A 24,783-nucleotide genomic window follows, 5' to 3' on the forward strand; every position below is an offset into this window, starting at 1 on the left:
GCTGCTATAGCTGTGACTGCAGATGTCCTGATCAATTTAGTCTTTCATTTCACCTTTACAATGGAGTTGGAGGGAAGAGGGAAAGATTGAATGCACATGAATCGTTTGGTAAAGATCCTCTAGGTTAATAGCTCATTACCTTAACTCATTTAAATTCCACCCAATTCATTTCTCAACATAATTACAGAGCAGACCAAATTTGATAAAACCTCCCTAATATATAAAGTGCATTTGTTGTTGTGTAGATAAATTTGCATCTGCACACTGAAGCATTCTGTTATCTGTGTGGAGTGCAGAGTATTCATTAGTGTTCCCCTTGGAGCTTCCATCAAATGGGCATGCTAGGAGCTCAAGGGGAACTTCCTTTTCCCTTTTGGCACAGGCAGCAAATCTGCAAATCCTCCCAAACCTATACTGGACCTTGAAGAGGCCCCAGAGATCCCTCTGCCTTACTGTTATCCATGGGAGTGCTGCTGTATTTCCTTTCAGCCTGCCATCGGTACAACACCCAGGAGACAAACTCATTCTGCAGCCAGCAGAGGCCTCATGGAGACCTCCCAATATATTTTTCACTAGTTCTGAGGAGCACAGAGCCTGGCACTGTTATAAAGCAGTGCCTCAGGCCTGCCTGCCCTGCAGAGATTCTGCCCTCAAGGGTGGCTCAGTCCCATCTCCCACAGCCTTTGGAAAGGTTTCACAGAGCCACCTTCCCTCTGCTCTCTGAGGAGCTTGGTGTGGTAACAAACCCACCGGGACAAGGCTAGGTGCAGGTGGTTTTTTGCAACTGTAGCCTAAGCAATTCTCTTCTGAGATCTGAGATCTTCCCGTTCTGCTCTTTCTTTTGCCAGTGCTGAAGCTTCTCTTTTCCAGTATGTGCTAAACCTCCTCAGAGGGAGAAGGCAGATCTCATGGTAGTGCACTTTTTATATTGCACGAGGTTTGATTTGTTTCTCTGTGGTTACACCAGATGTAATTTTGCTTGCAGGATACTATTTTAGTGACTGTTCTTTTTCTGGGACTGTGTAATCATATGGAGACAGCTTTTGATCTGTTTAGTATATAATTAAGATCTATCTATTGCTGTCTTTTTTTGAGAGAATGGAGAGTAAACTAATGAATGAAAATGTGCTAGGGAAAAAACCCAACTTTTTTCAGTTGAGTTATAAACCCTAAGAAAATCAGATGTAGAAATTAAGTTTTGATACAATTTATATTATTCCTCTCCTAAAATCCTTATGTAGACTAACCATCCAAACAATCTAAGCAAAGAATAAATATTTTAAAATTGTTGTGTGTTTCAGTGGCAAATACATTTATTCTAGGGCTGTAATTTTTTAAGGCTGAGAAGTTGTATATTTAATAAGTAGCTATTTAATTATACATTGTGCTGGGTATTTAAAATATATAAAATATATAAATTACAGTGTTGCATATTAAAATTAATCTTTAAAATGAGTTTAAAAAAACCAGTCAAGTTGGTGAACTTGAGTTTCCCAGTTACTTTACTGTGTTACCTGCCAACTACAATTTAGTAATCACAATATTACTCTTTTACCAATTTTACTCAATTTCAACACTATGCATGAAATCCCTGTGTATTTAAAAAATGGTATATCCACATAATACATCCATCCCTCCTACTAGTTAAGCAGAAGTAACTTCCTTCAGCTCAAATGAATATGCATATGCAGGCATAAAGCTCCACTGAAAGTAAGAAATCAGAATGATCTAAATTTTGTGTGCTGTTTGTTTCTCCTCCTGTGCTGTTCCAGCGGCACAAGCCTGCTCTAGAAGGTGTCCAATTACTGTGCCTGCAGACTGATTCCTGTGACTCATCCAGTGTGTCAAGAGGCATCCACCCTATTGATGCAATTTCTCACATTTCTGCTGAAATTAAGCACAGCTGCAACTTGTCCTTTAAATATTCTTACAACTGGTCTCCATTCAAGTTTTGTAACTATTTCAGTTGATTTGCATTTTGTCCTGTATTTTTTTGAGTTATCTTTTGACAGAAAAGGGGGAAAAAGTTTTAGTATGGAAAAGGAAATATTTCCATATGAGAGGGAATGCTCTCTCTCTGCTGGTAGAGGGAAAAACATCAAACCAATAAAACTGTAGTCACTTATAAATTTCCGTAACTGGCCCACACTGTCCAATAACACAGGTATTGCTAGTACAAGTTTTAGTGTAGAGCACATGTGTACACATTTATCCTTTCCAATAAATGCCCTTGTGCTGCCCTCCTACAGTGAAATATGCTGCAATACCAGCATAGAGCATCTAAGAGAAGCATCTGCTTCCAGGCTGGTTTCATGGCATGCTGTACCAGCTCAGTGGAACAGATAGCTTGTGTCACCTGGCTTGCCAAACTCGCCCTGGTCTTGTTTAAGCCAGAGCTGCAGTTGGAGCCAAATCCTATTCTTGCTGTCACTAGGGTAATTCCCTTTGGGGGCTAATTACAAGGGCTATTATTTATTTTATAATTCTGGATGATGCATTGAGATTTCATAATGAATAGCATTAATTCAAGTGCTTGCAATCAAGGCCACAATGCATTTTTGTAATGCTTTGTTTGATTCTCGTTGTTCAGGGAAGGTCTTGAAGTTGTAAAGTGCCTTCCACCACCACCCTTTTTATTTGACTCCACGCTAACTTTTACAAGGTAAGCTTTGGCTATGAAAAGAATAAAAGATTATAGTTATCCTTGTTACCTTTTTCAATCCACAGCCCAAGATAGAAGATGACTAGTTTCCCATGTGATCTAAACCACTAACACTTATACTGGATTTTGTATTTCATAGTTTTCCATCAGGGGAAAAGTGCCAAAATTATGCTGCATATGCTTGGCTTCTTGTCTGTCCTTGAAGTGGCAAATCTGTGGGAGAAGAGGCTGCCCTTAGCCAAAAAAATTATCTTTTCAAGTCTGAATTTCTTGGAATTGTAGTTTGTTGCACCATTTTTATATAAATATAAAATTTTTCAATATGTAAGCATCCTTGTTTTTTATTAGGCGACACCAAAATAACAAATGCATTAGCTCAAATGTCTTATACTACTACCCTTCTGACAATTCCTCATCTCCTGTGCTGTGCAGGATATTTTATATATATATAATACTGCCATGTAGTATCATTTTGTAAAACAGATGGGAACTCAGGAGGTGCCTCTGATCTTTCACCTGTACTTTAAAGAGATACTGCATAGTTCTTATCTGGAAACCCATGGTGATTTTTAATGGACTCAGGTTTAGGAGCATTGAGCAAAGGAAATATTCCAATTGGTTTTGTTTTTCAGATGAAGAACAGTTTGTTTCTATGTTAAATGAAGTAGTGAAAACAAATAGCATGCCATCTGGCTAGCCTACATGGGTACTTTACCAGGAGGTTTTCAGATGTTCTCTCTGCCAGTTTTCAACTTAAGTCCTGTGTTACTGACGTACTTTCTTTACACAGTTGCTCTTTCCTGTTTAAGGACTATCTTGTTCCTTGAACAGAATTAGAATTTTAAAAATCATACACTGTTTTGCAAAGATTTCCCCTGTCTGTTGTTTGAATTATTTATCCACTAAATTAAAAAATCTCCAGTGTTTCCAGCATTCACAGTAAATTGGTTATACAGAGAAGCAGTCCTCCATGTTATCTGTGAAGCTGATATTCTCAGGGGGCAGGATAGCACTGATGTACCAGTGATCTCTCAGTCTTGGAACAGATTGTGACTGAAAGGAAGGGTTTAGCAGCTTTTCTAGTGCTTGGAAAGATGTCATATGTTTTTCTTTAGATCACTTTTTTTCTGCTTCAGTTTCTCAAAGCAAGAATATCCTACAAAAAATAAAAACATTTAACATAGCTGGGAAAGAAATGAAGTACAGACAAATGCAATTTCATAAAAGAGAAATATTTATTGCTGACTGCAAATTTCAATATGTTTTTTTCTTAGTACGAAACAAACATATGTTCAGAAATATCTTTGAAAATAACTGCGAGCGTATGAAAGACAAATTTGTGAAGAAGTATTCATATGTTTTTCTGGTCCATCTATTTGCTGGTTATGATAATGGTGCTCATACAACTCTAATCACAACTTAGAGATGTGGTTTACTGAGCATGATGTAGATAATACAGAAAATTCCTTGCGCCAAACAGCTTACATTCTAAATCCAAGTAACTTTTCTCAACATGCAATCAGGAAATAGAAATACTATCACAGGAATGAACTGCTCTGTCACACAGTACAAATAGCATAGTTATGTAAGATTGAATGGTTGGCAGATATTTATATACGTATACTTTATGAACTAACTTATCAAATAATTTGGAATAATGCAGATAATTTATAGGCACCCTTTCCATCTGATACTGAGCATTCTAAATATAGCCAGCAGATGCAAGTTTAATAAAAGGGATAAATTTGAGCCATTAAGAAGTCAAGCGAGATGCTCAAATACACTTGAAAAACCCCAGGAAATTTGAAACGTGTGGACAAAAATAAAAAGCAATAGAAGTTAATAGCAAATTTCAAAAAGCATCTCAAGTAACTCCATCAAATATAGATGCAAGGTAAAAAAAGAATAAAAACTCAGATCACTGTCCTCCTTAAAAAATAGAGTGGTTAGCAAGTAGCAGGTTGGCTAAGTAGTTGCTTTGTCTGTTTATACAGGACAGGCAGATGGAGATCTGCTAAATCTAGGATTGTTTCCCCAGAGGCAGTAGCAGGGAAGCTGGAAAATGTACAGGCATATAAGTTATCTAGTTATAAAATGTCAGATTTACTTAGAGGAACCAAAACTTGAGACACGCATACAGATGTGAATTTCAAATTGAGTAAGAGAATCTATAAAGTTTCTAAGGTCTTAAAAAAAATACTTGATCCAGAAACAACTCTTTATTGTAAAAAACAAACCAAAATCCCCAATGAACAGGTGACAAACCAGGAATTGCATACCAGTGGGAAAAACTCAAACTAGGTCTTTTGAAGAAACCTTATGAGCAAATACCAAAATCTTCATTTGGTAAGGGACTGGGACATGGATTCAGGCACAGAAGGTCTTAATTCAGTCATCATTTCTTCATCATACTTTTTCCATGCATAAAAGTAAGATTTTTAGCTGTGTTTTATTAAAATTCTGCTTCAAAATTAGGCCTTAATTTTGATGACTATGGAAATGAATGGATCTCTTCTGGGAAAAAAAAGAAAAAACAACACAAAACCAAACACGTCTCAAATTCCTCCTTCTGATGTACATGGTGACAAGGCTATTACTGTCTTAGAATGAGTAGAGTGCAAAGCAAACACAGAAGGCTGCCCATATTTGCTTAAAGCCAATCTGACTTTAGAGAATCTGGGGCAACTACTCTGGGAAAGAAGATGTGTCCAGGTAATCGCTTGGAAACACCTCTCATTACAAAAAACATTGGTACTTAATGGAGGAGAAATACTGGAATTACTGTACCTGTAGTTTCTGTGCCTACATCTGGTCTCCCAATTTCTGAAGTGTCTTTTACTGAAACATTTCTCAGCAAAGCTAACATTTAATAGGTTACCACTGGAGAAACTGGAACAATTCCTGGAAACTCTTGGTTTATTTCCACAGAGGGATACTTGTGTAACACACCTTGAAAGTATTTGTTTTTGTTGTTATTTCTTGCATTATTTGCCATATGGGATCACCAAAAAGGCAAATCAACATTTGGAGCATTAGGATACTATTTTCATATTTTGCATAGACAACAAAAAACAAACAAGAAGTCTGTAGTCATACCTCATGCACCTATGGTGCTTAGAGGCAGATATTTTTGAAATGGACGATAGTAAAACATTACTGAGCCTTAATCGTCAAAAATGGTATACCAGTCAAACAAAAAGGAAGTCTTCCTCAAAATAAGTAGTAGGCCTTTCACATATACAAAAAATAGCTTAGTGTGGAGAGCACAGGAGTTTTCTTGTTTGCTGAGGACAGAGATTTCTGGCACTGTCTTTTACAGGGTGAATCATGAATGTGAGGGTTGCTTGAGACTTCCCAGTGGTGACCTCTCCTCATAAAATGATATTTAACGTCACCCGGATGTAACATTACTGTTGTCTTTTGTAGAAAATATTTCCCAGTGTGGAGAGATGGAATGTAAGAAAACAAAGATAGTGCAGAAGGCAGTCTCACACCTGAGGAGCTGCAGCTGTACTAATCACCAAAGATTAGGAACAGGCCTGCCCTTAACAGGCCACAGCTGTGTCCAATAAGAAGAAAAGTGCTACAAAAGAGCTGGTTGGCTGCTTGAGGAGAGAGCTGGAGTTTGTTGGCTGTGCTGTGAGGAGTTGCTCATGAGAAATCACCCAGAAGGTATGGAAGATTTACAAAAAGGTGACAACATCCCAGCTCTTGGGGCATACTGAGTTGTTGCTGGGTTGCAGGCATCCCTTAGGGGTTTGTTTGCATGCACCATTCTGCATGCATCTACAAACAAACTTGTGTCACATAAAACCTAGCTTCAGTGATTTTAGAAAAGTCATCCAAGTTTGGTTTGGTAGCGCCAAATACAAAGTTCTGGGGAAAAAAAGTGATAAAATGCAATTCTAATTAATACTCAGCATGTCTTCGTACTCTGCATATCCTTACTTAGGGTAAGATCCAACCTCTGTCTGGTTTTATATGTTTTTATGTAGGTTTCCAGTAGCAGCCTCTCCTTTCCAGCAGGTCCCTTTGAAAGTACAGACCTGTTATCTCCTTATAAGGTCTCCCAGGCTAAATGGTCTTTCTGTTGCTCACATCACTTTTGAAGTTGTTTTGATATTCTACAGCTATTCTATAATTTTATAACCTCTAATGTGCTTTCAGCGTTTATGGAGATGAAATGTGGCATGTTGACAAAACAGACCACAGGGCATTTAAAATTTAAAATTTTCCACCCTTCAGACTTACACAATCTTATAGAGCACAGGATTTGATAGGGAGCTGGAGTCAAGAATGGTGAGTTGCACAGCGGAAGACAGTTGTGAAATGCATCATAAAGATATGTACCGTTGTGGGTTAAATTTTGCTGTTTCTGATGAGAACAGGCCTTTCAAAGACAGACCCAAGACACACTTTTGCATCGTGTTTGAAATCATATACAATGATCACCTCCCATTACATCTCTCTGTAGGCAGCTGATGGTTAGAATTCACTGAAATATCTTTTTTTTTAATCATGAGCCACTGAACAGAAATGTACTTGTTCTGAAGAATGTTACAGTCTTCACAGGGGTTCTTAAACATTTTCATATTAACAGCAAATACAGTGAATGGTCATTTGCAGACCTTTCTGTTACCTTTCAAACACCTTTCTGTTAAAGATTGAATAACATCTCTGTGGCAACTACAGCAGCTGCTTACATAAATTAAATAATACTGCCTAGGTGCCATATTCTTAGTTCTTTAGAATACAACTTGAAGGTTGGATATGAAGAGAAAGTCGTTGAGTTTTTGTCCAGTCAGAATTATTTTGAGATTTCTTGGAGACTTTGGAGACTGTAGTGCTAGTTTACTGCAAATTTGTCTTGAAAAGGGCTAAAAGACAAAAGATAATAAAATATAAAAATTTTGGATATTACTAGTGCACAATCATACATGTATGTGCCTTTTCAAGATAATCAATTAGATCCATTTCTAATTTGACTGATCACCAAACACTCTCTGGGTATTTTTTTGTTGTTGTTGTTTGCTGCTGAATTTTGTGTACATTCAAAATTCCTCTACCACTTGTCCAACATTCCCAGTTTCAGTAGTGGATTTTTCCTGCTGTGCCATCTATTCTGCTGCTACAGATTCAGACAAACTCAGGACTTCTGGGGGGGGAGGGAAAGTGTCCTATTTTCAGCTGCTCTTTCTCTCTGTAGGAGACCAGTAACTCTTTCAAAAACAGTTAGGTCTGCTTTAAAGTTCAGCTTTTTTCTGAGCAAGAAGTTCGTGGTAGGTACAACACCACAAGAAGGGCTATATTCATGTTTTTATGGGATGATTAATTCAAACTCTCAGAATTTCCTGTCTTGAGTGCTAAAAGAACTTATTGAACATAAAACTGTAAACAAGGTATGATGCAATTCTTAATAGTATTAAGTATCACTGCTCTTCTCCAAAAGCTGAAACTAAAGTTTAGCAAGAAGTTTTTCTCCAGTGTTAAATGTTCTTGTTTTCCTTCCTGCAGAAGAATAACAAATTAAATACGGTAGGATTCCCTCTGTTTGAACCACATTCTCCAGGAGCAGTGGTCGAACTATAAAATCTAACTCAAATTATTGAAATGCTGCAAATTTTCTTGTACTGAACTTGCATTGATTTTGATGTTCCCACCATTATCATAATTATTTTTCTCTTAACTACTTACAAAGCCTGCTGTTTTCTCGTGTAATGTTTGTACTAAGGACACAGTTTTACACTTTACAGAACAGAGCTGAGGAGCAGTGGCTATTGATTTAAAGCCCTGACAGGCGGGCTGGCAAAACCAGAGGGCTGGGAGGCTGGCTACAGGTTTGTGAGAATTTGGGGAACGAAGAGCAACCCTTGACAACCAGAAGCTGCAGGAGTAAGGAAAGCAGGAGCTGTTCCAGCTGGGTGTTCGGGGATTGTTTCTCTGCTGTCGCCCCCGGGATGCGGCTGTGCTGTCTGTGGCACGCCGAGTGTGCACACTGGGGTGCCCGCGGCCGGCCGGCGCTGGGCTCGCCCGGGGCCCAGTCCGGCTTGCCTCAGCCGGAGGCGCCGGGGCTCCCCTGCCATCCCGCTGCCATCCCGGGCCCGGCCGCCGCTCCATTCCTCTCCTCCCCGCTCCCCTCACGGGCCTGGCCGCCGCCACAGGTGCGGAGCCGCCCCGCCCCCAGCGCGCAGGCTCCGCCCGCGTGCCGACCCCGGCCCCCGCCCCACCTGAGCCCGCGGGCGGGGCGGGGACCGGGCACGGACGGACAGGCAGACAGACAAACAGACAGACAGGCAGACAGATACACAGGAGAACGGACGTCTCGGGAGAGCCGCGGCTCTCCGGCGGAGTTGCGCCGCGCTCGCCGCGGTCCGGCAGGAGCGGGGCTGCGGCGCACGCCGGTGCCGCGCCGCTCCCTCCTTGGCTGCGGGCGGCTGTCGAGGTGAGCGGGGCGGCGCGGGGGGGACCCTGCTCGGTGTCACTGCGCGGGGCGAGCCGGGGATGCGCGGCCGGAGCCCCGGGGCAGCCCGCCCGCCGGCGGGCGAAGTTTGGCGGCCGGAGCCGCAGGTAGCGGGGTGCCCGGGCGCCTCCTGCCCGGGCGGGGTGCGCGCTGCCGGGGCTTAGCGGCGGCTCCGCAGCATCGCTTGTTTGCCGAGAGGATAAAGCGCGTCTGTAAATAGGTCAGGGGCTTCGGCAGCGCCTGGGATTTGCGTAACGATTTTTGTTACGTGGGAAAGGTGCGGGGCTCCTGCTCCCGGGCTCCAGGGCTGGACACAGCGCTGCTTTCCTGGCACACCGAGCGACTTCTTAAAAAGAAGTAGTTGCGTGAGCACTGCTCGGCTTTCTTGTTTTATAAATCCCTACGACTTCGGCAAAGTTAAATTTCTTCAGCAAAGGGGGAATTAACCCACATGAAGGAGTCATCCTTGATGAGCTAATTACGCGTGGTGAGTGTAAATGCTTTGCATCGCAAGCCCGTGGACGGTGATGGTATGCTCAAAATGTTCATGTCCTGGTGACACTGTTTCAAAATATGCAGAGAAGCGTTAGGTACAAGATTGTATTTTCTGCAGCTATAGGCAAGAAATGCCCTTGTTTCAGAGGAATTGTCAGAATATTCATGCATGTGTGAAGGCTTAGGTTTGTTTTCTCTTGTTTTTGACTCCTGATCAAACTTAGGAACTCTTTTCATGAGTTTCAAAGGTTGTGAGCTTGGTATTAGATCTGTGTTGTTAAACTTGAGTGGGAAATCTATAAATGGAAAAGTTAGAGAAGGGTGGCACTGTGAGCCCTCAGAAGTTTCAATAAATCTTCAAATCCCAATTTAACTGTGGTTAACTACTAGTTATGGGAGGAGAAAGATGATAATTTTATTTCCATACTCTCTGCTGCTGCTTTATTGCTGCCTTGGACAAAATATAAAAATGAGATGCCGTAGACGTCCTCTTGCTCTCAAGAACCTGTGTGCAATGCGCCTGTGTGATTGCAGCAGGTGTGGATGAAGCGCTGCTGCTGCAGGCCCAGAATGAGAGGCAATGAGAGGATACTGGTGGGATGCCCAGGCTCCTGGATTTAGCAGCTCCTCCAAAGCTTCTGCCTCTCGTGGCAGCACTGTGCTCTCCAGTGGATGCAGCCACCCTCTGCCCGGTTAGTGCAGCTCTGAAAACGAGAAAAGGTGTCTTTGTGTAGTCCAGAGCTGACAATAGACTGCTGTGAGTGGGTTATGCTGCTCCTCCTTTTCCAAAGAAGCAATCTTGCTGCTCCTACTCAATCTTGAACTCCTTTCAGTTCTACTCCTTCAGTTCTACTAACTACCAGGTTAGTAGACTGCTTAAGGGGAGGGACAGTGTTTTTCTTCTGCTTTGTTTCTAGGGTATTCCTCTATAGTTGCAAACTTTTTTCTGGTGTTTGGTCTTGCCAAGTGGGTTTTTTGTACTTCAGACCTTTTCCAGTGGATGGGAATTGATATGCTTGTGTGAAATCTGAAGGTGGAAGATAAACCAGTAGTGATGACACTGGTCACATTAATAATAACCTCTTGGTTTTGATTTGTTGTTGGTTTTTTTTTCAATTGTTTGGCTTTCGATTTGTTTTGTTTAGAAAGGAAACTATCCTGTTTACAGGGCATTTTCACTCATTTATCAAGGCCTTTTTATTTTTTTTCCCAGTGAATTATATAGCAGATGCTTGGTTAAACCTAAAAGTATTAACAAAAACCAGCAGGTGTTAAGATACTGTGCTGACTTGCCTCTTCCTGTACTAATGGGAGCTGTCCATCCCTCCTGTGCTCCCTCTGCACTGCACACTCTCTCACAAGGGATCAATATACTTACACTAGCACCGATTTCTCTTAACTGACTGTTCTTCACTGTTTGCATTTTTTTTTTTTTCATCTTTTGGATTTCCTCAGCTAAGTTTTACTAGAGAGGCTATCTTCCTCCTCGAGTGCAGTTGTTCAGGGATAAGTATATGTAAAAGCAGCAAAAGGCCTTGTGGAAGATAATCTTTTGGGGGAGTGTAGGCTTGTTAGTTAATTAGCTCTGGAAGTCCTAAGATTTTGAACAGCAATGAGGATTACTGCATAAAACATAACAGATGTTTTACAGCTCTTGCAGTTTTTTCTCTTCAGGTTATCACAAGGGTTTGTGGTTAGAGAATATTTGCTCTCTGAGTTTGAGAATTTATGAGATTCAGGGGCATTTCTGCTATTTTCAAAATGAGCATATGGTTCAGTTGTGGTAGTCTCAAATCTCAAAGCATTCCTTAGGCTGTGTTGGGATGTAACAGAGTACAGAACTGGAGTGCAAGGTGCTCTCTAGTGTACTGAAATACCCTGCAAAGCTCAGGTCATCTGTAGTTAATGGGAAGAAAAGATGACTTTGCAGTCTGAATAGCTTGCTTTTTGAAATTCTGCTCTTTGTAATATGCCTTAAGACCTTTGGAATTCCTTGAATAACGGCTTGCAGCAGATAAATATTTTGGTTCTGTAACTTTTGCATTGCATTCAGAAAATTGTAGTACTTAATATATGTCACCCATCAAGATACAATTGTGAATATTGTATCTTATGTGATCCTCAATTACCTCTGATGCAGGGAAGGTAGAGGCAGATGTTAAATGTCACAATACCCCAGGTTAACAAAGGAGGAATTTCCCCAGATCCATAGAATGCACTTGGGTATTTTATCCTCAGGCTGATGAATGTACAGAGTTGAAGGAATTACAGGAACTTCACACTCCTATGTGACTGTAACATCCCTCTGGCTGCATAGGTTAGATTGTCACCACGTATTCTGCTTGCCTAACTACAGGTGCAGCTCAAATGCTGATTGAAGGGCTGTTTCCTGTTGTTATTTTGTCTACATGCAAAAAAGGTACAGGTTCTTTTCAAATGTAAAATTTGTCTTTTTACTGCAGTTTCACAGAGAATTCGTGATCTCACAATAGGAAGTTTATGGCTTTCATTATTTAACAAAGGCCAATGTTTTAAAACCAAAACATCTTAAAGTTTTTGAAAACTTGTGTCCTAAGGATATTTAATTTTTTTTCCACAAAATTAACATGTTTTCTGACTTTATGTAATGCACAAAGCAAGCAGGGTAATTGTGGCAAAAATCATCTCTGCATTGTGCGGTCATTTGACGTCATTGTATATTGTTGGAGACAGTGCTGCCGAAGAGCAGCTGGTATTCTGACACAGTCACTTTCAGTGAGGGCACTGAATAGTATTAAGAAAGCATCGCCTAATTTATGTTATTGGTAGTATGTTGGTAAAAATAACCAAATACTTGGTAACTTGTTCTGGCATAAGGTATCTTTGGTGCTAGGAAGTGAGGGTCTTACTCTGTTTGCCACAAATAAAACCTTTTTTTCTGATGCCCTGCAATACATCACATTCCATGAAACTACGCAAATATTTCCTAGAGTGAGTAATCGTGCCCATTAACTTACACATTTTTATTTTTCCTTTCTAAGTGATTGCTGTCCTCAGATCATGTGCAATAATTTTCTTAGTTTCTCAAACGTGAAGCTTAGAGCTTTAACACCATTGTATATTTTATGTGCAACTGTGATTCTTCTTATATATTAGCTAAAGCTGACATTGCTTTCTATAAACATATTAATTGACACGTTAAAAATTCATTAGACAACCTGAGCTTCCAAGGCTTGTAAAAATAGAAGCCTTGTAAACGAATCTAACTATATCAGTGCAGCCCCAGTCTGTTGCTTATCGATATTGGTACCTTAACAATTTGCTGCTGCTGAACTACCAGACAGCTCTCGTAATGACAGGTGATGCCAATGCACAATGGGGCATGTTACAGCTGTGCTGTTTGCATTATTGATGATTGTTTGATTATGAGCAAGTTAACCTGTTAGGAAAACACTGTTAAAGCTTCAGTCCTCAGAAATTATTCAATAAAACTTTGTTTATTGCCGACAACTTCTTTTGGTTATTAAACATTTATAATAAGGAATTGAAGAGGGAGCAGTAGCTAGACATGAGTACAAGCAGCAGCTTTAGACAGTTGAAGTCCTTTTTATCTCTCTTTACATACCTACATGTTTTTCAATTACATAGCCGTATGTAACAAAAACATAAATGTTTCACAAGTTTTAAAATGTCGTGAGATTGTGTGGAACAGAGAAATGGCATTAAATAGGCTTTAATTTACAAGTAAGTGAAATGCACTTTCTTTGTGGCAGAAAGCAGGTCCTGAATAGTTATGCACCTTGGTTCACAGTTTTCTACACCCGGTAAATTTCTGTGTGACGGGATGATGTGCTGTGGTATTGGTGAGATGCTGTGATTCTGAAATAGACCAGGCAGTTTTTCACTGCTCTCTGCTTTCTGCTGGCAAACTGTTTGGTGCAGGCATGCCAGTGCTGTAAGTATGGGGCACACCTGCAGCTCAGTCAGTCATTTTGCCTGTGAGGTGGGTTAATCTTGTCTCCCAGAGCACACTGATTCACACTGAGATGTCTCTCAGGCTCCTCCTGCAAGCAAGGCTCAAAGCCAGTCTGCTCTGTTGTAGTATCCATTACTTGCACCTGTGTGGCAGGGAAAGTGATCCCTAAGACTCAGGTAAGCCGTGTGTGTAAAGGAAGACTGGGTGACTATTTACTACAGGCACTGAATAACAGCAACTGAAATGGCAGCATTCAGGTCAAGAGAGCAAAGTAAAATTACCTTGAAGTGAAGCTTGAATCGTATTGTGAATTCAAAAAGAAAGTTTTCTTTTTCTTGCTATTTATTTTTCTGAGCCATTGTATATTTATAGTTTATAAGCTGTTGTAACATCATGGCAGTCAACCTGCTGCCATTCTACAGCCAGTGTTGTCTCATACAGAGTAGTTCCTAATGGAGTTATTTACTAGGGACTGGGGTAGGGCTGCTTCCTAGCAGAGGATGTGCTCCAATGAATCTTTAACACTTCTCAGTGTTAATGGACTTATAAGATCTACTGAGTTTATAACATAAGTGGTTATGATGGTTGTTCTTTCTATATGTACTTGTCTAAGTACCAGAAAGCGAAACATATGGGAGCAGAGTTTAACAACACCTGCTATTGTATTTTAATTTGACACTTCTCAGTACATCCCATTTAGGTATAGTAGACTATCAGGTGTCATTAGTCCTAAAGTAGTTTGACACAATTTCAAAGATTAATTAGGTTAAGAATCAGTGATGGGGCAGGCAACATAAGTATGGTCTACTTCAAAATGAAAATGAGGAAAAATTTTAATGTGATTTTTATGTCAAGTAGTTTACACTTGACAGTGTCTAATTGACAAAATAATAATTTTGATTAAAGGGAAGCTTATTTTCCTAAGGAAGGGAAAAATTTGAGCATTATGACTCATTTTCAAGGTGTATTCCAGAGAGGATGAATTTGGGTAAGATAATAAGTAAACACTCTCAAAGTTCTTACTTTGCCCTGTGCAGCAAGACTTTCAAAGATGATGCAGGAACGTCCTAATGGGATTTCATAATGAAAATGCTAATAAAAGCTAGCAGAGGAGTACATAGTCTCCTTGTTTGCATGACTGCATGTGACCAAAAAAAGTAATTTCTTCCTTTGGCCACCTGCTAATAACCAGGTGCTGAATCTTTGACTTGAAATTACAAATGCCTGTGCGTGCACTTCATCTTTCTGTTAAAATGAGATAATTTAATATGCTACAATTAAGAAAACATCTTATGAATCTGCATCAAAAATGATGGAAAAGATTTAGCCTTTGTCTGTTTCTGCAGTCTGTTGTCTGCAATGCAGGTGCAGTCTATGCCAGACAGATGCTTATTTGGTAGATTGTGGGATCTCTGCATAGTCAGTACCATTTTTGATGCTTATCTTGGTCCCTTGTTAATCAGAGAATAAGAATACCAATATTTTAAACCTCAAACAGCATTAGGAGAGTTTAAGACTTGTGAGGTTAAGAATGTGAAAATTGGGAAATGCAATACAACCTTTGGGTCTGTTAGCGGGCATAATCAGGAATAACTTTTGGTTTTTTTCTCGTCACACTTTGTGCACAGCATGGGTAATATGTGCTTCAACAATAGTAAAAGAGATTTTAAAAATCTTTGCAACACTTCCATGATGGAAATAAAAGAGCATTCTCCTGACATAAGGGGAAACTTCAGCACAGAGAGGGATCCTCAGCAATGTTAACGTCTGGGCTGAGTCGTGGGGTCAGTGTGGCAGCCCTCAGGGTGATGTAGGGTGTGCTCACAGCAGAACTGCTGTCCTGAGCAGCAGCAGGAGCATCAGCAATGCTCCTTTAAGGTCTGAGCTCTAATACAGCAACTCTGTAAACTCCAACCTGAATTCTCCACTCAGGCTCCCAGAAAAGTCGAGTGCTAGTAGTGAATGATTTAAACAACTTGCCAAGCATTTCTAGCAGCTCTGTGGAGCCCAGGCTGCAGATGGATTATGCACTGCAGCATGTAAGTGCCTCAACAGTGAGAGAATCTTTTTTACTTGCAGTCTCCTGCTTTTTTTACAATTTCTGCAGCAAATTACATTGGGGTTTTTTAATGAGGTAGCTGTTCTCATTACTTTGATTGTCTTGACTAATCTTCAGTCTGTGAGGGGAGGGAAAATATGATCTTGTAACTTAAAGAGCCTATTAGGTTTCTTTTAAAAAGAAGCTATTCTACCTAAAGGAATCACGGTAAATCTTGAAGTTTATCAGTGAGTACTTTTCAAATTGTTAAAACTAGAGCCTGGCTCCTGGAGCTTCTGAAATGATTGAAGAAATAAATTTTGTGCTGTGTAGAGTAGCATTAGGCTTGGCGTGCTTTGTGTTTCACTAGTACTTGCTCAGGTATTGTCAGACTCCGCTCTGGAGATCTTTGCTTTCTTTTAGACAGATGACATCAGAAACAGCAGAACCTTATTGTCAAGTTTGACACCTCAAATAGACTAATGGCACTCCTAGTCCCATGAGTAATGTGAAAGCACTAAGCACATGTGGGTAGGGATACTTAGTGCTGTAGTCTTATTCTATATAGTATTAAATGCTGACAATTAATATATGTTGTCTGTAAGTATATAAAATAAAGAGGGAAGTCATTCTTCTGAAAACTGCTGAAGCTTTAGAGAATAAATCCTATGGGTACTGGCTGAAAGAGAGCTGGGGTCAATAAGCTCGGAGGAGAGGAGGCTCAGGGGTGACCTTGTCACTCTTAGCTCCCTGTTGGCAGGCTGTAGCCAGGTGGGAGTCAGCCTCTTCTCCCAGGTAACAGGAGAGACAGGATGGGGGGAAATGGCCTCAGCTGCACCTGGAGAGGTTCAGGTTGGACATTGGGGGAATTCCTTTGCTGAAAGGGTAGTTAAGCACTGGAATGGGCTGCCCAGGGAGGTGACAGTCACCATCCTTGGAAGTGTTCAAGAAGCAGCTGGCCATGGTGTTCAGCGCTATGGTTTAATGGACACAGGGATGTTTGGTCAAAGGTTGGACTCAATGACCCGGAAGGTCTTTTCCAGCCTTAATGATTCTCTGTTTCTATGACTTTTACTGAACAAGGTTTGAATAAGGCTAAGTCTACTGTACTCAGGGACCCCTTCTCTACTGCAGGCAGGTGACAGATGCTCTTGAGCAAGTGATATTCCTGGAAGGCTAGGCAAGAGACCCCTACACTGGTATTTTCTTCCTCTTTCAAACAGGTTTGAGAAAACATTTCTAACAACCTCTGCTGTCTTTCCATGGCAAGTGCGTTAGTATCACAAGCTCATGAATGTTACAAAAACAGCCTAAGAAATGAGACGGTGGCGATTTACAAATATCAGCATCAGAGAAATTTGCATTGATTATCAGTAACAACAAATTTTGACAGAAGTAATGTCAACGTCTGATTATGTTGTCAACTTCATAATTTGGTTATATTGTCAGCTATGCTAACTTGGTAGATTTGTTGAGTCTCAATTGTCCTCATCATAATTGCAATCTATTATGTAACTCAAGTAGGTTGGGGCAGTGGGAAGCTGTCAAAACAGGTGTGGTGTAATTCTTGTTTTTACCACTTTCAGTGAATTTGTATTAGCCAATTTTCTGCATATAACTTGGTGGTGGGGTGTTCTTGCAGTGTAAAAGATCTGGAAAAAACATGCTGTTGAAGGAACCCCATGCACCTCTCTTATGTGTTATTCAGTTCTCAGAAGCTTTTCACCTTTTTTTTCTTAACTGTAAATTAGAATATTGATTAAGTTTCTGTATCACAGTTTTTCAAGAAAAGATCTGACTATTTTTTAAGTTGAACATCTAGATCTTGAGCAAGGATAGGAGAACTTCCTTCTTGTTCAGAGGGGAAGATTTACACTGACCTGGCTTGGCGAGTGTTTCCCGATGGAGGAAGCGCGCTGGCGTTAAACCCCAGAGCCAGGAGGCAGAGGGGCTGCAGGGAGCCTGTGGATGGCAGGGGCCGTGGGGTTTGCAATCTCTGGGTGCAGCACCACGGCTGCTTCCTGCCTCACACGGTTATCGCAGGGCTGTTTGCCATGCGGTTCTGATAACCGTGGGAATTGTCACGGGCAGTTAGGAGCCAACATCATGCTTCATGCTGAGCATGGGGCTTGGCAGGTTTGCTTTTGTGTGGTTCTGCACGTCAATGCCTTTGTAATATCAGTGTGATGGAGTGGCTTATGTTCTTACAGAGCTGGGGATCGCATTTTGTGTGACACTGAATCAAAGCTTTGGATGTTTCTGATTATGTATCTTTTTACTGTACATATATGTTCTTGAATCTGTTCCTGTCATTTATTGTTGCTACTGTTGTATGGCTTCTTCCATCTTGTGAGAACCCTCAAATTCCTTTCATGTCAATGGCTTGTTGAAAACAGCTGATTTATTTTTAAATTTCTTATAAAGTGGAAGTAGCGGCTCTGGCCACAGAGGTACTTTGTTGTTTAAAAGGATAATTTCAGCTTGAATTTCCAAACGGGCTAGTTTTTAAAACCCAGCTCTGTTGCTTTTTAATTGTCAGAATCTCTCTTAAATGCTTGTTACTAGGATTTGTATTTCATGTTTTTTGGTAAAGCCATAGGCAGAATTTAATTCACTTTTCAAAAGTGCTGCCAAATGCTTTTCAGAATTAGTAGTGAATATTAAAAACTTACTTGAGATTGCTTTGGATCTTTCGGGTTGCAGAAGTGTGAGCTGTGGCTTTTGTGGGCTGACTGCGAGCAGCCCTGCTGGTCCCTGTCGCTTCTGAGCATCCTCTGTGCCTCTTTGCTGTCCCCTCAGGCAGCTGCAATGCCTTAGTCTTTGGTCTTTCCCTCAGCAGCTGTATTTCTTGGCTCTTCTAATTTCTTGACCCCTGTGTTAGCTTGCTGAGCTTAGTATGTATCCTGTGTGTTTGACCCATGCCTCCCTTCCTGACTGCAACCTAGTGCAGCAGAATTCAAGAGCGGCCAGCGACTCAGAGTTTCTTAGAATATCCCAGTAAAATAAAAATCACCTTATGGATGGCTCTCCATTTTTAATGAAAATTAGTTTGGGCCCCTTTTCTAGTCAGTGAAGCCTGAAATAAAATTTTCGTTTAATAAATTCACACACCCTCTTTTTGTTTTTTATTAAAAAAAAAAAAAAAAAGAAGAATGCTCTTCAAAAATAAAGCTCACTTGTCAAACTTGGGTATAATTTAGAGTGAAAAAACATTTGTTCTTCCTTTTTAAGGCATTTAGAGGGAAACCACAGTTGGGAAAATGAAGGGTAAGATTACTGTATAAGCACTTGGCTATTCCTTGCAGTTACACATTGAGACTGATGAACATGAATATTTTTAAAGAAATTTATATTGGCAGTGATTACTCTGAGATACGTTCTCTTGCACTTGATGAATTACTTTAGTAGCTACAATCATTAGATCTCTGAAGAGAAGGCGAAGAAGGAATAGGAGTTGAACATAGATCTGCATATATCTGTTCAATTAAAAATCTTTTAAAGAAAAAGCTCTTGGAATTACAGGATCATTCTTGAGCTCTGTTTTCATATGGGCTTGGTGTAACAAGTTTCTCTACCTACAAATGGATGCTCCAGGTGTCTGAGTAATATTATGCATACTTAATATTAACATACTTAACCCTCTTGGGTTGTGAGGTATATATTTCAGTTGACATCTCTGCATCAGATTTACCTCTGTCCCTCCAAGTAAGAGCTCTTCTGACATGATTGCATTGACTGAGAAATCTGGTATCAGGAAACAGATTTTTAATTATTTTTTTTTCTCAAATGAGTATTGCCTTATTAGTAAAGGAATTCTGTAAATAGTCTGGAGTGCTTGCACCGAAGTTTAAGGGCTAGATGTAGATACATTTGTAACTAGTGTATGTAGAGATTTCCAGGGTTGTGAATTTCTGTCTTCAGAAGCATATCAGAAGTTGATACTAATTAGAAAAGGAGTTAAGTAAGTTTAAAGACCGTATACAAGACTGCACTGCAGTACAAGGCAGAATCATCTGTTATTAAAAAGGAAAAAAAAAGGTGAGTCAGGGTTTCATGGGGCTTTCCTGCTAGGAAATGAAATATTGATGTTTTTTCAGGTAGTAGTGCTCAGTTCTTAGAAGATACCTATCTGCTGAAAACATCTTTTAATATTTTACAATATATTATACCAAGTATGGCCAATTTTGGAGTTGTCTGATATGCAACAATGCAGAATTTTATGCTTAGCTGACTCTTTAATTAGCTCTCATTCTGTCTCACATGATTTATAGCTTCATGACTCCAATGTAAAAAGGATATATGACTTAATGAAGCAGAAGGCTGCAGTGGGTTCCCACCTCTAGCTGCTTAATGGTTTCCTGGAGGAAGGGGAATGGTTGTGCTGCAGAGGAAGAAGCTGTAAGCATCTCCTCATTTGTAAGGCAGGGATGTAACAGTCCACGTTGCTGTGACTTACAGCTGTTTGCCTCCCTGTCACATACACAATTCATTAGAGTGAGGAGGGAATGTGCCTCTTGCATAAAGCATAAAAATAGCAGGTAAAGCAAGGAATGCAGATGTAATCTTTCTTGCTCAAACTGAGTTTAGTGCAGCTGTTTGACATATCTAGAATCTAACTTTTTCTTGATCCTAGAGAAACAGTGTTTCAGTGTGATATAATTTCAGTAATGGACTGTAAAACCCTTAGTGGCCAACTGCTTTTCTTAGCAAGGGAAATCTGGGGAGGTGTTTTCCAATGGGTACTCTGACCATACAAATAAGTTTTTAGAAGAAAGAGGTGATTTTTGCAGTATTACTCTTACAATGTGAGTTTCTCTAGTTGTGCTTCTGTTAGTTTCACATATTTGTCTTTACAGCAACTTTGATAGAGCGGCTCTGATTTTCTTAATTCCAGTACTGTATATTCAAATCAGTTAATTCTGGATTCTTAATAGTTCAAGTGGTCTAAGCATGGCTTCTCCAATGGAAGGGAGGAAAGAATCAGGGATATCAGAGAAATGAACTGGCTTCAGACTTCTTTGGATCTACAGAAACAATTTGGTTTCTATTGGGGCAGCAGCTTTCAGTAATTACTATGGGGAACCCTCTGAAATACAGGAGCAGAATGAAGCCCTTTTTTTTGTTTTATGGTGTTAAAGAATTACCACCTTCTGCCAAGAGTACAGTAACATTACAGGTATGTTTCTGGCACCTGTGTCTTATGCAAACAGATATTTATTTCTGAATCTCCTGTGATCTGTATCCATTTCCTAGGTATTTCAGGAAGTGACCATTCCTTATTTAGCTTGTGGTCCTATCTCTGTGGGCCCACAAAGGTTGGAACGATTCCTGGCTTGCTTCTGAGGGCTGGGGTTTGCCCTTAGAGTTTTCTAAGTACCTCTCCCATTCCTCACTCCCTTCCCCTTTCTCTCCTTTTTTTATTTTTTCCCCTCTTGTGAAGTTTGGACTTGCTGCTATTAATCTGCTGGAACTGTGTGGTACCTCTTCAGTTTATACATGAATTACTGAGTTTGTAAAAGAAGACCATTACCTCCTCTCATGATGGGAGATATGGCTTCTGACATAAATCCTGGGGTTCTCACAGAGAAATGTTTTGCTGTTGCCACGTGTTTATTGATTAAATAAGGATTACTACAATTTACAAGTAGTTCCTTCAAATATCTGGTTACTTTCTCACATTCATAAAATTTCTTTCAGTGTTTCTGGACTTCACAGTCTCTTCTGGAACCAGCACTCTTTGGGACAGCCGAGTCCAGGAATTTTTAGGTATCTAGGGAAAAAATAACGATTCTCCCAGACTCTTTCCAGTCTCCTCTAAGCACTTGCAGTGGCTGTAATTGTACATGTGGGCTGTGCAAGTCATTGTTGCATGTGGCTTTTGGACTCTCATACAGTCCATTTAAATGCCAGTGAAAGAGAAAGTGTGCTTTACTATTTTACAATTGCAGTTTGTGCTTACTTCATGCTTGCAGTTAAACACAAGTACAATATTCAAGGAAATATGCAACTTTGAGTTTCTGGTAGAGGTTGAGAAATTAGTGAAAAGAAAGATTACTGCTCTTGGAAAGCTGGATCTGTATTTGGTAGTTTGTTAGGTTATAATTTCAGAAGTGAATTATAGAAGCTTTCCCAGCACTTTTGAAATTGTTGCGTCTTCTGGGAAATCTCAAACAAGCTGTGGTTTGTGCTGGACCTTTCAAGGAGGCTGTTTTGTAATGTGTAGTGGGGATCTTGCTCAAAGTACAAGAACATCACAAGGGCTATTTTCAGAGCAGAGTAAGGAGTATGCATGGCATTCACAATCCTGGAGGCTTTTTAAACGTTTTTGTGTCAGTGTGTGACTCTGTTATAAACCAGGATTTTGGTGGTGGTTCCTGATTCTCTGTGTGTGTTTGTGAGCTCACTCATCACTGCAAGGTAGGCTGAGGTCACTTACTGAGAGCAGCACTGCCTGTGAATGAGGGCACCATGAGAAAGTGAACTTTTGCCTTGTTAATGACCTAAACTAGAAAGAGTTTTACTTAATATGAAACACAAGCGCCTGTGTTGAGGCATTTTAAGTAAACACATTTATATTTGTGTAAGTTAATAGCTACAGATGCTATTAAGGTAATCCAGCTCCTTAATTTTTCTTTGGCAATGTTTTATCCAATTCTGAGTTTTCCTGGCTTAACTTCGAATATGATCGTTTCTATTTTACACAGTGGTATGTTTTCTATGGAGTTAGCATTTTTGTCAGTGAGAAATATATACGTTGGTAAATATGTGATTATAATACCTTTATGTACAAAGCTGTTTGCATACTTGCTGTCACCATAGGTTATTACTGAACTATTCAACTGTTTTTATTCCCAACTCTGGCATTTTGAGAGGTAAAAATACATTTGACTGGGCTCCAATCATCCATCTATAGTTGCATGTTGTGGGTCCCTCCTTTTCTAGGGACATGGTCACTGATACACCTGTGCAGAAGTGTTTGTGATTTCAGAGCCTAAGCATATTACTGCTAAATGTAATTAGAGGCTAGACTTGCCCTGGAGCACAGCTGCTTCTAAGTGTCACTCAAGATTAACTGAAGAACAGGAAAGATTAAGGACACTTTACCTAGTGAATATTTGGAAAACCATTCTGAGGAGGCAGACTTTTAAAATTGATACCCAGGGACTGTGAGCCATTACTGAACATGTAACTTGTTACTGAAAAATGAGTTTCAAAGCGTTCCTCTTTTAAAAAATAATTACTTTTTCTTTGAAATAATGTGATCAAAAAGCAGTGTCTGTATATTGGAATAGTGATTGTTTTGCTGCTGATTTTGCTGAGCGGTAGTGTTTGCTAATAAATCTATCTTCTTTGTTTGTATAAGAAATTTGAAATGAGAATCTAAAAGGCAGGGTCAGTATGATGAAATCAAGTGTTTCCCAACTTGAATGAAATATTGTATTAGAATGGCAAATAATGGATGCCATACTGGCCCTGTTTAGGCTTGCTGTGTTTTAGGAACCTTGGGATTAGTGTTTATCTGTCCCATAAAGGACACAAATCATTTAGATTAGAAGTAATCTGATTGTATTGAAGTACAAATTATAGCACAAAGGCCATTCAAGTGGGTTAAGTGACCAGGGTTGGTAAACACCATATGACTGCTGATTGGTCGATGAAAGAGTATTAACTGAAAGATAATGATGGATTTTAATCCAAATCTCTAAAGCGCAACAGCTGTAGTTCCCAAATGAGTTCACTCACTGTCAGAGTTTTAGGACGCTGATTTATTTGTTCCTATTTCTCTTCTACAACAATTACTTTGAAAAATTACTTATTTTTCCTGTATAGAATATAGCTATTTCACACAGCTTTCTTAGATTAGATTTATCTTCTACTTTCTGTAAGTTTATTATGATTTTTTGCATTTTGTGTTGGAGAAATTGCAGGGTTTTTATTTCAGTGTTTTGTAATATGCTGGGGTAAATTGTTAGGGTGACTTGGTTTATGATGTCCTTTTTTTATGTCTTTTATGAACATAGTATGAAATCTAGTTAATATTATTAAAAAAAAGGCAAACTGGTATTCCATATGAACTTATTTCCAGAATGCTTACTGATGTTAATGCCTAATGCTTATCACTGGTAATAAATCTTGTGAATTTGTGGAGTTTTATTTATTTCAGAGTGTCTATATGTAATTTAAAAATGGAAAGTGTATAAAAATGACATTATGATATCCTAAAAATGAGAAATGGCAGCTGTTTAGGACCACAATGTAACATTGTTTAGGATGTGAAATAAAAAACGTAGGTAGACTCTATTTATTAAGGACTTCAGCGTTGGGGCAATACTGCCTTTTTTGGGGTTGTTCTTGCAATAAGAACTTTGGTGTGGGAAAGTTTCATATTCTTTCAAGTTTTCCCCTCAAATTGTGCTTGCCCTGAAATTTTCATTAAAGGAATCAGATGAATGTCTTCAAAAAGAAAGTAATTTAACTTTGTGGTTTTCCTGATCCATCTGTCTATTTGCTTTTACAAGGTCAACAAGGAGACCAGATGAAGTGGTACTTAATATTGTTTACAGTCTAAATAGACAGAAACATGAAAAATTGTTAAAGTTCTTCAGAATTATACTGTTTCATCTTGTCTGTCTTTGTATTTTAAAAATGTGTGTGATAAAAACATCCCTCTGTTGTTTTTCAGGATTTATTTAGATAATCTAGATATGCCAGGAGCAGGCATTAGGTCAGCCTGTGTACTGTCCCTACAGGTTGTTTAGAGAGCAAAAATGGAGTCAGTAGTACCTAAGTCATGTTTTGTCCTTTTCATGTAGACTTGCCTAATGCTATAAATGGTTTAAGTAGGTATGGAACTCTTCCTTTGGATTCACAGTATAATTCCAAATGCATTTAGGAAAACTGCCTGGTAAAGAAGCTAAGTCCTTAATATCCATTCTTTTGTAAGGATATGTTCAGATATCTCTGAACTCTAGTTGCTTTCCTAGAGGAAATCAACTGCTCGGGCAGATGAGTCTGTTTCTGCTGGCAGCTGAGCTGGGCTTTCTTCATTCATTTGTTAGCTAAGAACTGATAAATACTTAAAAATAATAATGTGGCATTTAGCTGACAATTTGGCCTAATGATTGAATTGGCCATTTCGCATAAGCTGAATTAATTACAATAGCTGTGGACTC

General features: G+C 39.6%; 1 protein-coding gene across 2 annotated transcripts in view; it reads left to right on the forward strand.

The window, feature by feature from the left end:
- The first annotated feature begins 8,719 nt into the window (after positions 1-8,719).
- Positions 8,720-24,783, forward strand: part of ZNF385B (zinc finger protein 385B) — a 151,558-nt gene continuing 135,494 nt past the window's right edge. Inside the window, exon 1 of one of the 2 annotated variants that reach the window (XM_074548367.1) lies at positions 8,720-9,104. The gene's annotated coding sequence lies outside the window, so the exon portion shown is untranslated. Of the gene's footprint in view, positions 9,105-9,459; positions 9,610-24,783 lie in introns of those variants that run through there. The other variant, XM_026791676.2, reaches the window with a different exon arrangement.

This window comes from Zonotrichia albicollis, chromosome 10 (assembly GCF_047830755.1).
Source record: "Zonotrichia albicollis isolate bZonAlb1 chromosome 10, bZonAlb1.hap1, whole genome shotgun sequence".
NCBI lineage: Eukaryota > Metazoa > Chordata > Aves > Passeriformes > Passerellidae > Zonotrichia > Zonotrichia albicollis.